The sequence below is a fragment of the Tursiops truncatus genome, chromosome 20, assembly GCF_011762595.2.
Source record: "Tursiops truncatus isolate mTurTru1 chromosome 20, mTurTru1.mat.Y, whole genome shotgun sequence".
NCBI classification, from domain to species: Eukaryota; Metazoa; Chordata; class Mammalia; order Artiodactyla; family Delphinidae; genus Tursiops; species Tursiops truncatus.
Genome location: NC_047053.1, coordinates 9,337,620 through 9,353,159, shown reverse-complemented (window position 1 = coordinate 9,353,159; position 15,540 = coordinate 9,337,620). Strand labels below are relative to the sequence as shown.

Below are 15,540 nucleotides of genomic sequence, written 5' to 3'. Positions count from 1 at the left end.
CTCGTTGCCGGCCCCTTCACTGCACTCTGTGGCGTCTTGGTGGCCCCTACGGGGAGTGCCTCTCTCTCCTCTCTGTGCCTTTTCTGATCGTCTTCCAACACGTAGTGATCGGCCTACTGGGCCTACTGAATCGGGGCAACTGAAGGTCCCCGGCAGGGGCTACTCCTCAGCGAGACCGGAAGCCCTCCGGGTCGGGACTCTGACGTGCTGTCACCCTAAAGGGTACGGTCTCTTCTTCTCTTCAACACCGCGGATGGTCTGAGGTCCCTGGAGACCCGGGATGGCGCACCCTGGCCAAGGAGACTGTTCAGACGTAAAACCTGGCCCCATACGGATCGACAGTCCCTGCCCGATCAGGTGGCAGTGCCCTTTGGCCTTAGCCTTGGGACTCCTCGCTTCCGATGCCTGGTGCAGTCGGCAGTGGCAGCTCGTCTGGGGCGAGTCCAGGCAGGCTGTGAGATCCCCTTTTCCTTTCCATTCTCCCTTGAGGACCACCCATCCTGATCCACCAACATCTCCAGGTACTTCAAACGAGTCGAGTCACCACAAAACCAGTGAGTTTCCCCTCCTGGCTGGCCCGAGACCACTTTCCACTCCCTTCTCTTGGGCTGTTCACCCAAGGCCCGACACCTGTTGGCTGGGTGTCAGGAGGCCTCTGTCAGACAGAGCACGCCTCCAGAGGTCCTCTATTCTGGGGGGTGGGGCGCCCCAGTCTAGAGCGCAACCTCAGGTCCCCTGCGGACACTACAGAGGCCCATCTCCCTCTAGGGACACCTTTTGGGCAGACGCTGTGCCTGGTTAAGATCCGATATGGGTCTAACACCCTTTATTCCTGCTGAGTCACCTTTGGGATGTATTCTTAAAAACTGGACTAAATTTGATCCCCAAACTCTCAAAAGAAACGGCTAATATTCATTGCTGGATCAGGAGGTCTGGCCCCTCCATTGATCCCTAAACTATAACACCATCCTGCAGCTCTATCTCTTTTGTCGTAAACTTGGGAAGGACTCTGAGGTCCCCTACATTCAGGCCTTCATGGCCCTGTCACAAAACCCCAAAATACGACAAAGTGGGTGCATGCGTCTCTCCAAATTCTGCTCTCTTAGGCCTGACACCGATATTGTCCACGGTCCCTCCTTCAATCCCTCCTGCACTCCTCTTACCTGCTCCCCTCCCACCACTGCTTGTCCCTAGCCCGACATCCCCTCGCTTCCCCACACCCATTCAGGACCATGTAAGCCCAGAGGGACTAGCTATTCTAGCCATGCACTTTATCAGCCAGGCTTCACCTGATATCAGACAAAAACTCCAAAACCTCGAACAGGGACCCCAAACTCCCTTTGCGTCTTATTGGATACAGCCTTTAAGGTCTTCAATAACCGGGAGGAGGCCTTGAGAGCCCAGAGGGCTAGACAGGAAGATGAAAGATAAACGGCAAGCCCAATATATGCAGCCGCGATTGTTGGTTCCCTGTCCATTTCGGGCACTCCCGTGGCTCACCCCAGCCAAGCAAAGGGGACAGCCGCCCCGGCCCGTTCCTGCTCCTGCTGCAGCCAACCAGAGCACTTCAGTCGGGAATGTTCTAAGCCTCAGGGCTATGAGCCCTAACTGCAAGCAACGTGGCCACTGGAAACAGACTGTCCCCCTCTCCCTCAAGGGGGAGGGCCATCCTCCGCCCAAAGGCCCCATGTACCACTGGGAGGCCTCCGAGCTCCAAGAGCCCCTCCCCAGGGACAAATGCCCTTGATGCTTTTCCTGGACCACAAAGAGCCATATGAGGAACCTGTCCTCTTGCAGGACTGACAGGGTCCGGGGCTTATATAGGTTCCCATGTTTTCCATCTCTGTGGAAGAGCCCTGCGTGACCCTTGATGTGGCAGGGACCAAAATTACTTTCCTCATTGATACAGGGGCCACATATTCCACCCTGACCACTTTTTCTGGTCCAACCTCTCTGTCCTTGATCCTCCTCACCAGCACTGCCGGCAAACCACAAGCGGCCCATTCCTACACCTCCCTTGACTTGCACGATAGACACACACCTTCTTTTTTTTTTTTTTTTTTTTTTTCCGGTACGCGGGCCTCTCACTGTTGTGGCCTCTCCCGTTGCAGAGCACGGGCTCCAGACGCGCAGGCTCAGCGGCCATGGCTCACGGGCCCAGCTGCTGCGCGGCATGTGGGATCTTCCCGGACCAGGGCACGAACCCGCATCCCCTGCATCGGCAGGCGGACTCTCAACCACTGCGCCACCAGGGAAGCCCGACACACACCTTTTTACTCATTCCTTTCTGGTCTTGCTTCCTGCCCTATCCCCCTTCTGGGCCAAGACATTATGTCTAAGCTACAGGCTCATTTGTGCTTTCTTGAGACCCACCGGCCCTCATGGCACTCTTCACACCAGATTCCTCTTCCCACATAAATCCCTCCTTATCCTTCTCGTGGCAGGGCCACCTTTGTTTAATTTACTTGTTCATTTTGTCTCCAATAGACTTCATTCCATCAAGCTACAAATGGTGATAAGACAAGGATTCCAACCTCTACAATCAATACAGTTGACTACTCTTGAACAGGCCTCCCAAAATTTCTACTCACACACAATCCCATAGCCCCATGGCCGATCAGCAAAGCCAACCGGGATCCCAAGTCGCCCCTTCTCAGCATGAAGTAGCCCAAGATGACGTCGTCGCCCAGATGTCAATGATTTGACTTTGCTGATCTGTCAGGGGGGAAATGTGGAGCTTAACAATAGAACAGTCATCTTGAGCAGGGGAGGTCATTTCAGGATAAGGCAATTGCATCCTCCCCCAGTGGAAAATTACCAGCAGCCACAAGCAGTGGGCATTCCAGGATGACTGAGTTACGACACACCCAGCCCTAATCATCATATGGGTGGAACATTAACCCAAGGTTGACCAGAAGGGATCATAAAAGAAGCCCAGTTTCTCTCCCCTGCCCCATGCAGACCCTCTTCTTGATCTTGCCTGCTGCTCCCTTGCAGTGTATCCAATAAATCTTGCTTCCTATCCTCGTTTTTTTAAAAATTTTATTTATTTATTTATTTTTGGCCGTGTTGGGTCTTCGTTGCTGTGCATGGGCTTTCTCCAGTTGCGGTGAGCAGGGGGCTACTCTTTGTTGTGGTGCGCAGGCTTCTCATTGCAGTGGCTTCTCTTGTTGCAGAGCATGAGCTCTAGGCGCGTGAGCTTCAGTAGTTGTGGCGCGTGGGCTCAGTAATTGTGGCTCAAGGGCTCTAGAGCACAGCCTCAGTAGTTGTGGCGCATGGGCTTAGTTGCTCCGCGGCATGTGGGATCTTCCCGGACCGGGGCATGAACCCGTGTCCCCTGCATCGGCAGGCGGACTCTCAATCACTGCGCCACCAGGGAAGCCCCAACCCTCGCTTCTTTTACCACCCGTGTTGCTGGCCCCATCACTGCACTCCATGGCAACGTCTTCAGCATTCATCTACTGCACATATATATTAAAATTCAACAGTGACTTCTGGTAAGCACAAAACAGCTTATCTTTCCCACTGATTGCAACTAAGAACTCTGAATAAAATATAAGATGCAACTAACTACCTGAGTCTGTAAAGTGAAGGCTGGCAGGCAGATTGGGGGGAGAGCCAAAACTTGAAGAACCACATGTAACTGGGGTGAGTTACCCTGTTTCTTTTATTCTTTTATCTCCTGACTTTGACCTGAGAGTGATCTCAGTGGGGGATTGCACAGCAGGGAGCAGCGGTGAAAACACAGAGAGAAACCCTATCTTTCTGGCCAGAGAACTAAGAGAAGGGGCTCCTACAGCTTGGGAGTCTGGTGGTGACTCCCCTCTTTTTCTGGCTCAAGGGTGGCCCAAGTCACAGAGTGTACAGCAGTGGGGGCAGCATATAAAACTGAGCGAAAACTCACCTTTGTGGCCAGAGGAACCAGAAAAAGGAGACCCTGTGGTCTAAGACTGTAGGGGTGAATCTCCATTATTTTTTCCTCTTTTTCTCTCACCACTTTGCACTGGGGGTAGCCCCAGCCATGAGGAACTGTGTGGCAGCACTGGTGACAAAAACTTGAAGAGAAACCCCTTCTTTCAGGCAGGAGGACTGAAAAAAATAGATCCCTGGAGGTCGGAGAGAGTAGGGAAAGTACTGGAGAGGCTATAGAGAGGAAATCCTAATTCTGTGTATGAATTTACACAAATTCTGGGTTAATCTCGGAGCTGTGCATGCATGGAACAGACCTAAAGGAGCATAGCCAAGGCTGAGAACTGAGTTATGATATAAACTACCACCCAAGTCCCAGACTAAGAGACATTCATGCGTGGGACAGACCCAAGGTACCACAGCAAAGGTTTGGAAAACACTTAACACTGAAACCACAGCTCACAGAAGGTGAGACAGAGGTTGATATCTGAATCTAACCAGGCCAATTATCGGCTAAATCAGAACAAACAAACATCAACATTTTCCAAAGGATTTTGACAGGACTTAAGAGTCTCACAACATAAAATTTAAAATGTCCAGGATTCAGTCCAAACTTGCTGGACATAAAAAGAATCTGGCAAATAGGACCAATTCTCAAGTGAAAGACAATCAATAGAAGCCAGCTCTAAGATGACTCAGATACTAGAATTATCAGACAAAGACTTGAGTGCAGCTGTTATAACCATGCTGTATGAGATAAAGGTGCTGAATGGAGAGGTTCTCAGAAGAATAGAGATATAAATAAATATTTCCATTTAGTTCATTTATTTATTTATTTATTGCGGCACTGCATGGCATGCAGGGTCTTCGTTCCCCGACCGGGGATCAAACCCATGCCTCCTGCAGTGGAAGCACAGAGTCTTAATCACTGGACTGCCAGGGAAGTCCCCAAATGGAAATTTTAGAATGGAAGGATACAATATCTGAAATAAAAAATTCACTGGAGGAGCTCAACAGTGGAATGGAGGTGGCAGAAAAGAGTCAGTGAACAGTCACACATTTTCCAATCCGATGAACATAAAGGAAAAAAGATTTAAAAGAAAACCCAATGAATAGAATAGAGCCTTTGTGAACTGTGGGACAATATCAGCAGTTCTAATATTCATATCATTGAAGTCCCAGAGAGAGAGGAGAAAACATTTGATGCATAAAATATATTTCAAGAAATAATGGATGAAAACTCTCCAAATTTAGTGAAAGACATAAATTTACAGATTCAAAGAGTTCAGCAAACCCCAAACAGAATGAACTCAATAAAACCATGCCCAGGCAACAGTCAAATTACTGAAAATCAAAGATTAAAAACCAAACCTTCTCTAAAGTAACCAGAGAACAAGGGCTCATTACATATAGAAGAGGAACAATATGCATGATTGTGAATTTCTCACTAGAAGCAAAGAAACTAGAAGACAGCTGAATGACATTTTTTTTTTTTTTTTTCCTGGTACGTGGGCCTCTCACTGTTGTGACCTCTCCCGTTGCGGAGCACAGGCTCCGTAGGCACAGGCCCAGCGGCCATGGCCCACGGGCCCAGCTGCTCCGCGGCATGTGGGATCTTCCCGGACCGGGGCACGAACCCGTGTCCCCTGCATCGGCAGGCGGACTCTCAACCACTGCGCCACCAGGGAAGCCCTGAATGACATCTTTAAAGTGTTTAAAGAACTGTCTACCCAGAATTCTATTTCCAGTGAAAACATACGTCAGGAATGATGACAAAGTGAAGACATTTAGATGGAGGAAAACTATGAGAATTTGTTGCCATCAGACCTGTTCTATAAGAAATGGTAAAGGAAGTTTTAGGCTGAAGAAAAATGATACCAGAGGGAAACCTGTAACTTCAGGAATAAAGGAAAAGCAACAGAAATTGTATATATCTGGGTAATATATTTTTCTATTTTTCTCCTCTTAAGTTACTTAAAATACGTATTAACTGTTTATTTTTAAATTTTCATTTATTTATTTTATTTATTTTGGCTGTGCCAGGTCGTAGTTGCGGCACACGGGATCTTTTTGTTGCAGCATGTGGGATCTTTTAGTTGTGGTACATGGACTTCTTAGTTGCAGCATGCATGTGGGATCTAGTTCCCTGACTAGGGATTGAGCCCGGGCCCCCCTGCATTGGGAGCATGGAGTCTTACCCACTGGACCAACAGGGAAGACCCTGTATTAACTGTATAAAGCAAAAATTAGTACATTGTCTAGTGGGGTATTCCATGTATGTAGATGTAATGTATATGAAAAGTATAACATAAAAGTGGATGAAGGGACCTAACCTATATGGTTGTAAGGCTTCTATATTTTACTTCGGGTGGTAACAATATTAACTCTGAGTCTACTGTGAGAGGTTAAGTATGTATATCATAATTCCCAGAGCACCTCCTGAAAAACAAAGTCATATAGCCCCAAAGCCAATAGGTAAATTAAGATGCAATAATACTCAAATAACCCAAAAGTAAACAGAAAAGGGGGAAGAAAACATAAAACACAGAAAATAAAATGGTAGACTTGAATTCAACCATATTAATAATTATATCAGATGTAAATGGTTAGGGAATTCCCTGGCAGTCCAGTGGTTGAGACTTCAAGTTCTCACTGTGGAGGGCCTGGGTTCGATCCCTGGTCGGGGAGCTAAGATCCCACAAGCTGTGTGGTGGAAAAAAAAGTTAAATGGTTAAACACTCCAATTAAAGATGGATGATCAGATTGGATGAATAAAGGTCCAAGTATATTCTGCTTATAACAAATCCACTTTAAATGTAATGATATAAATAGGTTAAAGGTAAGAGTTGAAAAACATATGCAGTGAAAATACTAGTAGAAGAAAGAATAGCAAAAGAAAAAAAACCAACACACACACACACACACCAAAAAAACTCAATCAAAAAATGGGCTGAAGACCTAAGCAGACATCTCTCCAAAGAAGAGATACAGATGGCCAACAGGCACATGAAAAGATGCTCAATATCACTAATGATTAGAGAAATGCAAATAAAAACCACAATGAGGTATTACCTCATACTGGTCAGAATGGCCATCATCAAAAAGTCTACAAATACTAAATGCTGGAGAGGGTGTGGAGAAAAGGGAACCCTCCTGCACTGTTAGTGGGAATGTAAATTGGTGCGGCCACTATGGAGAACACTATGGAGGTTCCTTAAACTAAAAATAGAGCCACCATATGATCCAGCAATCCCATTCCTGGGTATATATCCAGAAAAGACAAAAACCCTTAATTTGAAAAGATACATGCACCTCAATGTTCACAGCAGCACTATTTACAATAGCCAAGACATGGACACAACCCAAGTGCCCAGATGATTGGCTTAAGAAGATGTGGTACATATACATACAATGAAATATTAGTCAGCCACAAAAAATGAATGAGATATTGCCATTAGCAGCAACATGGATGGACCTAGAGAATGTTACACTCAGTGAAGTCAGACAGAGAAAGACAAATATTATATGATATCACTTATATGTGGAACCTAAAAATAATACAGATGAATCTATATACAAAACAAACAGACTCACAACATAGAAAACAAACTTACGGTTACCAAAGGGTAAAGGGAGGTGGGGAGGGATAAATTAGGAGTATGGGATTAACAGATCCAAATTACTATCCATAAAATAGATAAGCAACAAAAATTTACTGTATAGCACAGGGAATTATATTCAATATCTTGTAATACCCTATAATGGAAAATCTGAAAAAAACTGAATCACTTTGTTGTACACCTGAAACTAACACAATACCGTAACTCAACTATACTTCAATTGAAAAAAGAATGGAATGGGTATATTAACATGAGACAGGCTAGACTTCACATCAAGCAGTGTTATCAGGAATAAAAGAGAGACATTACAGAATGAAATAAAAAGGTCATCCCAACAAGAATTCATAACAATCCTAAATGTATATGCACCTAAGAACAAGGATGCAAAATACAGTGAAGAGAAAACTGATACAACTGAAAGGATAAATGGACAAATCGACAATGATACTTGGAAATTTCACCTACTCCCCTCTCCATCATCAACAGAACACGCAAACCAGTAGAACACAGAAAGTCAGCAAGGATGCAGAAGACCTGCACAACACCATTAACCAACTTGACCTAATTGACGTTTATAGAACACGCCACCCAAACAGCATCGGAACAACGCTTTCCATGTACACAGTGAAAATTCACCAAGACGGATTATATTTTGGGCCATGCAAGAAACCTTAAACAAATTAAAAAAAATGGAAAATCATACAAAGCATGTCTCTGACCATAATGGAATTAAACTAGAAATCTGCAACAGAAAGATATCTGAAAAATCCCCCAAATATTTGGAAATTAAAACACACTTGTACATTGTTCAGGAGTCGGGAAAACTATCTCAATGGAAATTAGAAAATAAAAGAAACAAAAATACAACATATCAAAACCTCTGTGAGGCATTAGAGCAGTACTTAGCGCCATTGGTTGCTAGTAATTGTTTAATAATAGGTTCTCTGGAAGGGGGAAGACTAGCCCTAGTGCATAGTATTTCTGACTTCTGTGGTGTAAATACTCCCACTCCAGCTGATTTCAAGGTGACATCACTGAACACAAGGTTGGGAAGACGTGGGCACAATTGATTCTCACGGCTCCAGGTCACAAGTGCCTGAAGGGAAATTGTAGCATTAAATACTTATATTAGAAAAGATGAAAGCTCTCAAATTAAAAAAAATCTAGCTTTGCATTTAGAAAATGAAAAAGAGCAAATTAAACCCAAACCAAGCATAAGGAAGGAAATAAAGAGCAGAAATCAGTGAAATCAAAAATAGAAAAAAAAAATCAGTGAAACCAAGAGCTGGTTCTTTGCAAAGATCAATAAATCAACAAACCTCTAGTCATGACCAAGAAAAAGAGACAAGTGACAAACTGCCAATATCAGAAATGGAAATGGAGAGATCACTATAGACTCTACTCACATTAAAAGGATAATAAAGGAATATTATGAACAATTATACCATGTATTTGACAACTCAGATGAAATGGACTAACTGCTTGAAAGACTTGAACTACCAAAACTCAAGAAGAAATAGATAACTTGAATAGTTCTGTATTAAAGAGGGTTCTGGACCCAGTTCCAGCATGGGGGTGGGAGAGTTTTTCCATATCAACAATTCTCCGACACTAGCTGGGTGTCCTAAAATTCAATACAATTCTGACACTATCTACTTGGAGATAGCATCAGATCCCACATGTTAAGAGTTCAGTCTTTTTTTTTTTTTTTTTGGCCACACTTGTGGGATCTTAGTTCCCTGACCAGGGATCAAACCCAGGCCTATGGCAGTGAAAGTGTGGAGTCCTAACCACTGGACCACTAGGGAAGTCCCGAAAGTTCAGTCTTATAAGACTGCTTCTCCCCACGTACCCCACTGCCCCCATGCACCCCACCCCCGCCCCCCTGCACACATGTGTGCACACACCTACCCACCTACCCACATACACACACTTCAGATGCCAGTTGCAAGTCCAGGTTATCAATTGTGCTTCTAACCAACTGGCTATAGGTGGGAGGTTCCAACGACCCCCTCCTTGGATTCAATTAACTTGCTAGAGAGGCTCATAGAACTCAGAGAAACATTTTACTTGCTAGACCACTGGTTTATCGTAAAAGGTCATTACTCAGGAACAGCCAGCTAGAAGAGGTGCATAGGAGAAGGTATGGGGAAAGGGCTCAGAGCTGGCCGCAGCAGGCCTCTCACTGCTGCGGCCTCTCCCGCTGCGGAGCACAGGCTCTGGACGCGCAGGCCCAGCGGCCATGGCCCACGGGCCCAGCCACTCCGCGGCACGTGGGATCCTCCCGGACCGGGGCATGAACCCGCGTCCCCTGCACCGGCAAGCGGACTCCCAACCACTGCGCCACCAGGGAAGCCCCCTTTTGGGTTTTTATGGAGGCTTCATTACATAGTCATGAAACTGAGTCCCCCTAAAACCAAGTTCCTCTGCCAAGTTTATGATTAACCTCTCTATCCAAAACTTTATTCCTTTTCTTGTCCCACACATGTTCTCCCTCAAGACTGAGGAAGATCAAAGAAAAGGGGGGACTGTGACTGAGCAGGACCCTATGGGGCCTTCCCAGGAAAGATCCACCCCCCATGCCCTCCACCTGCCTCTTGTTTGTAGCAAATCTTTAGCTGCCTAGGCCTTCCCTGAGTTCCAAAGAACAAATTTAATCAGAAGTGAGAAAATGCAGAGACAGAGGAAAACAGTTAAGCAAGACAAAATAATAATAGTTTAGCCATTAAACAAAGTCAAGGACCTTCAGTACCTCCTCAAGGGCTAGACAGTATTCTGAGCCATATCCTTGAGCCGTTTTGCAGATACTGAAACCCCCACCAGGTGGAAGAAGTTAACTGCACGCTGACCACAAGCACACAGACCTCAGACAGGTTGGAACCAGAAACTTAATGATGTTGACTTCCAATTACCTCACCACCAAGTCAGAAGAGTGTCCACGAGTTGATCATGCATCTCACAACCTTCTCCTTTACCCTATCTTTAAAAATCCTTCCCTGGGCTTCCCTGGTGGCGCAGTGGTTGAGAGTCCGCCTACCGATGCAGGGGACACGGGTTTGTGCCCCGGTCCGGGAAGATCCCACATTCCGCGGAGCGGCCGGGCCCGTGAGCCATGGCCGCTGAGCCTGCGCGTCCGGAGCCTGTGCTCCGCACCGGGGGAGGCCGCAGCAGTGAGGGGCCCGCGTACCGCAAAAACAAAAACAAAAACCCTTCCCTGAAATCCAACAGGGAGTTTGGGTCTTTTGAGCATTAGTGGCCTGGACTCTGTTTGGCCTTAACAATAAATTCTGCACTTTCCTTCACCACAACCTGGTGTCAGTGGACTGGCTTTACTGCCCACAGGTGAGCAAAGTTTGGCTTGGTAACAGCCACAGTCGATTAAATCATTAGCCTTTGGTGATTGATCCAACCTCCAGCTCCTCTCCCCTCCCCAGAGGTCAGGTGGGTTGGATGGAAATTCCAACACTCTAATTACACAGTCAGCTTCTCCAGCGACCAGCTCCCATCCTTAGGAGCTTTCCAAAGAAGTCACCTTATTAACATAACAAAAACCACCTTACTGCTCTCATCACTTAGGAAATCCCAAGCGTTCTAGAAGCTCGGTGCCAGAAATGGGGATGAAGACCAAATACGTATCTCTTTTTTTTCTTTTTCTTTTTCTTTTTTTGCGGTACGCGGGCCTCTCACTGCTGTGGCCTCTCCCGCTGCGGAGCACAGGCTCCGGACGCGCAGGGCCATGGCTCACGGCTCGGCCGCTCCGCGGAATGTGGGATCTTCTCGGACCAGGGCACGAACCCGTGTCTTCTACATCGGCAGGCGGACTCTCAACCACTGCGCCACCAGGGAAGCCCCAAATACATATTTCTTATTTAAAATCACAATATTACATATATCAAAGAAATTGAATTTATAGTTAAAAACCCTCCAACAACAAAAACTCCAGGTACAGACAGTTTTGCTACCAAACATTTTGGGGAAGAAATAATACCAGTTCTACACAATATCTGTGGAAAACAGAAGAGGGGAGAATACTTCCCATTTCATTTATGAGGCCAGCCTTACCGTATTACTGAAGCCAGGTAAAGATGTTGAACCAGGTTCGTTCTCCGACGCACAGCAAGCCAAACACTGAGATGCCGAGGTTTGCAGCAGAGGAAGGACTTATTCACAGAGCAGCCAAAAGAAGAGAACAAATCTCAAACCTGCCTCCCTGAATGCAAGAGGCTCAGGGTATTTATAAGATAAAGCTGGTGGGCGGGGAGCACGGGGAGCATGGAGAAAGGTGATTGGAGGTAAGAAAAAGGCGAAACAATTGTTGTTCTGCGCAGGTGCAATGAATCTACATGCTTCTTCATGGGACGCATGTCCAGAAAGTGGCAGCGACAGCATGTTCTCAGGGTGGAGTTCCTGGCCCTCTGACTTCAAAAGGTTACTGGACACTCGCACAGGCCCAGGTAGGGGATCGGTAGTTCCAATCAGTCTTAACTAGCTCAAGCTAGTCATCACAGCTGACTCCAAGTTTCTGAAAAAAACTACTTGGGCAAACACCTTATTGTTTAGGCTACGTGATGCTTGGAGGACATGCAGATTTTTGCAAAAACAATTAAAGTGAGCCTGAGCAGTGAAGGCAGTTTACAAGTTTAATGGATCTAACTGATGATTGCCCTCAGTTTCAAAGACAAAACGAGAAAGAAAAACTGCAAACCAATGTCCCCCACGAACACAGAGGGGAAAATCTATAACAACGCATTATCAAATCGAATTAAGCAGCATGTAAAAAATGTAATAATCACACACAAGAGGAGTTCATCCTGGGAATGCAAGGCTGGTATATATGGTTGAAAATCAATCAATGAAATTTACCATCTTAACAGAGTAAAGAAAAAAATTCGTGTGATCATCTCAATACATGAAGAAAAGGCATGTGACGATATCCATTCATGATAACTGTCAGCAAAATATGAATAGAAGGGAACTTCCTCAACCCGATGAAGTTGAAAACCTACGACTCACATCATATTTAATCATGAAATACTGAATGCTTTTCCCCAACATCAGGCACAAGGGAAAGTTGTCCATTCTCACGGCAACTATTCAACATCACTGGAAGTTTTAGCCAGTGCAGTAATGCAAGAAAATAAATAAAAGATACACTGATTGGAAAGGAAGAAATAAAATTGTCCTCATTTCCATTTGATATGATTATCTACATAGAAAATTCAAAGAATCTACAAAAAAGCTCCCACAACTAATAAGTACGCTTTCCAAGACTGCACAATGCATGATCAATATACAAAAGTCAATCGTATTTCTATATAGTAGCAATGAACAATTGGAATGTGAAATAAGAAGGAACAATTTGCAACCACACCAGAAAAAAGAAATACTTAGTAGGTATAAATCTAACAAAACATGTACATGATCTCTATGCTGGAATCTACAGAATACTAATGAAAGAAATCAAAACAGACCAAATAAGTGGAGAGATATACTTTGTTCATGGATTGGAAGACTCAATAATGTTAAATATCAATTCTCCTCAATATATCTATAGATTCATGCAATCCCAATTAAAATCAACAGCAGAAATTTTTGTTAGTAATTTTTGTCAGTATCAATAAGCAGATTCTAAAATGTATAGCAAAAGGCAAAAGGAAATAGAATAGCTAAAACAGTTTTGGGAATGAAGAACAAAGTTTCAAGACTCAGGCTACTTGATTTCAAGACTTTCTATTAAGCTGCAATAGCAAGTCAGTGTGGTATTGGCTGAAAGATAAGATCATGGAATAAAGTAGGTTGTCCAAAAATAGACACAAATATGGTTAGCTGAGTTTTGGCAAAGATGCAAAGGCAATTCAATTGAGAAAAAAAGTACTTTTCAAGAAGAGGTGCTAAAACACCATTTCCATATGCAATCCACAGGCAAAAAAAAAAAAAATCAACCTTGGCTCATTCCTCACACTTCATACAAAAATTAACTTGGAATAGATCACAGACCTAAATATAAAATGTGAAAAAATGGGAGTTCCCTGGTGGTCCAGTGGTTAGGACTTGGCACTTTCACTGCCATGGGCCCAGGTTCAATCCCTGGTCAGGGAACTAAGATCCTGCAAGCCACGTGGTGTGGCCAAAAAAAAAAAAAAAAGGGAGAAAGTAAAACTTCTAGAAGAAAACATAGGAGAGAATCTTTATGACCTTTTGTTAGACACAGGCAAACACAATCTGTAAAAGAGAAAAATAAAGTTTACCTCCTCATAATTAAAAACTTCTTCTCTGCTGAAAACACTGTTAAGAGATGAAAAGACACCCTCACTTCCTGAGACCTTGCTTGTTGGGAGAAAGTATTTGCAAATCACATACCTTATAAAGGTCTTATATCTAGAATATATAAATTACTCCCAGAACAACAATGAGAAAACAAGAAACTCAATAAAAAATGGGCAAAAGTTTGAAAAGATACTTCCCCAAAAAAGATATACAAGTGTCAAATAAGGACATGAACAGATGCTCAGTATAATTAGTCATCAGCAAAATGTAAATTACAAGCACAATGGCATGCGTCTATACACCTACTAGAATGGCCGACACTCCCCTGCCACAAGTCACCCCGTCTCCCCTAAGCTGTACTGGTGAAGATGCACAGCAACTGGAACTCTCATGCGTTGCTAGTGAGAGACTGAATCTACAGAAGGACAATGGCCAGAATCACATAAAGAAACAGAGCCACGACCACTGGAGCAACCAGCCAGAGACATTAAACCACACCTCTGAAGCGACCAGTCTAGAAAGCCAACCCACAACCTCTGCAGTAATTGGCCCCACATGGTCAGAACCTGGTCAATAACCACCGGCTTCCCTAATTTTTGCCCCTGCTTCCAATTTAGGACCAACCAGAGAGAGACATACAGGCCCCCTAACCAATCACATAGGATGCCCCACTTCTAGTTAGCTGTGGGCCTACAGCCTTTGCAAGGCCAACAGCCTCCAATCAGGAAATACCTGAAGCCATCCCTTTTTCCCATTGTAAAGCTTTTGAACTACCCCGCCTGCCACACACAAGTGATAGCGGCTGACTCCCTTGCCATATAGTAAGCTCTGAGTAAACAGCCTCTGTTTGCTCTCATTTGGGCGATCTTTGTTTATTTCCCCACTGGTGGGAATGCAAATTGTCATGGCCTAGAGAAATCCACAGGTTCCACAAATTTCTGTGGAAATCTTCAGACTAGCAGTCTCACTATAACTCTGGCCTCTAATCCCAGCTCCCAACATGGGGTCTCTGAATGGTCATTGAATAAACTTAGATGCAAAATTCGGTTCACGTCAGATCACATCACATCAAGTGTTTCATAACATTTATGAAAGGTCCAGAAGGTTTAATGGAGGAAACACATCATGCACCACAGAGCATTCAGCAATCTCTTTGCCCTCCCATATCCTGCTACCTTTCTCCCATGACAGTTAGGAGAAATATTTATAATGAATTAAGTTACACAGCTGGGGCACTTCCCTGGTGGCTCAGTGGTTAAGAATCTGCCTGCCAATGCAGCAGCACGGGTTAGAGCCCTGGTCTGGGAAGATCGCACATGCCGCAGAGCAACTAAGCCCGTGCACCACAGCTACTGATCCTGCGCTCTAGAGCTCGCAAGCCACAACTACTGAAGCCCATGCACCGAGAGCCCACGCTCAGCAACAATAGAATCCCCCAAAATGAGAAGCCCGCGTGCCACAACGAAGAGTAGCCCCCGCTTGTCGCAGCTAGAGAAAAGCCCACATGCAGCGACAAAGACCCCATGCAGCCAAAAATAAATAAATAAATAATAAAATAAATAGATAAACAAGAACCTTGAGGATATTAAAAAAAAAATTACACAGCTGGGTCCCACTTTGATGGAATAATACTTGTAAAATACAGTGTTAACATATGTTAAGGTCCTGATACTTCCTTCCACAATTTCAGCTGGCCTTACTATACTGGAGCCTCAGTTTTGGATTTTTGAGTTCCAAAAGCCTG

General features: G+C 44.7%; 1 long non-coding RNA gene and 1 other non-coding gene across 4 annotated transcripts in view; one reads left to right on the top strand and one right to left on the bottom strand.

Annotated features, from left to right (window-relative positions):
* The window catches only part of LOC141277400 (uncharacterized), a 124,514-nt gene that overhangs the window by 31,515 nt on the left and 77,459 nt on the right, over window positions 1–15,540 (bottom strand). The window lies entirely within an intron of this gene.
* On the top strand, window positions 13,556–13,628 carry TRNAE-UUC (transfer RNA glutamic acid (anticodon UUC)). The gene has a single exon. It is a non-coding gene; the product is annotated as a tRNA-Glu (tRNA).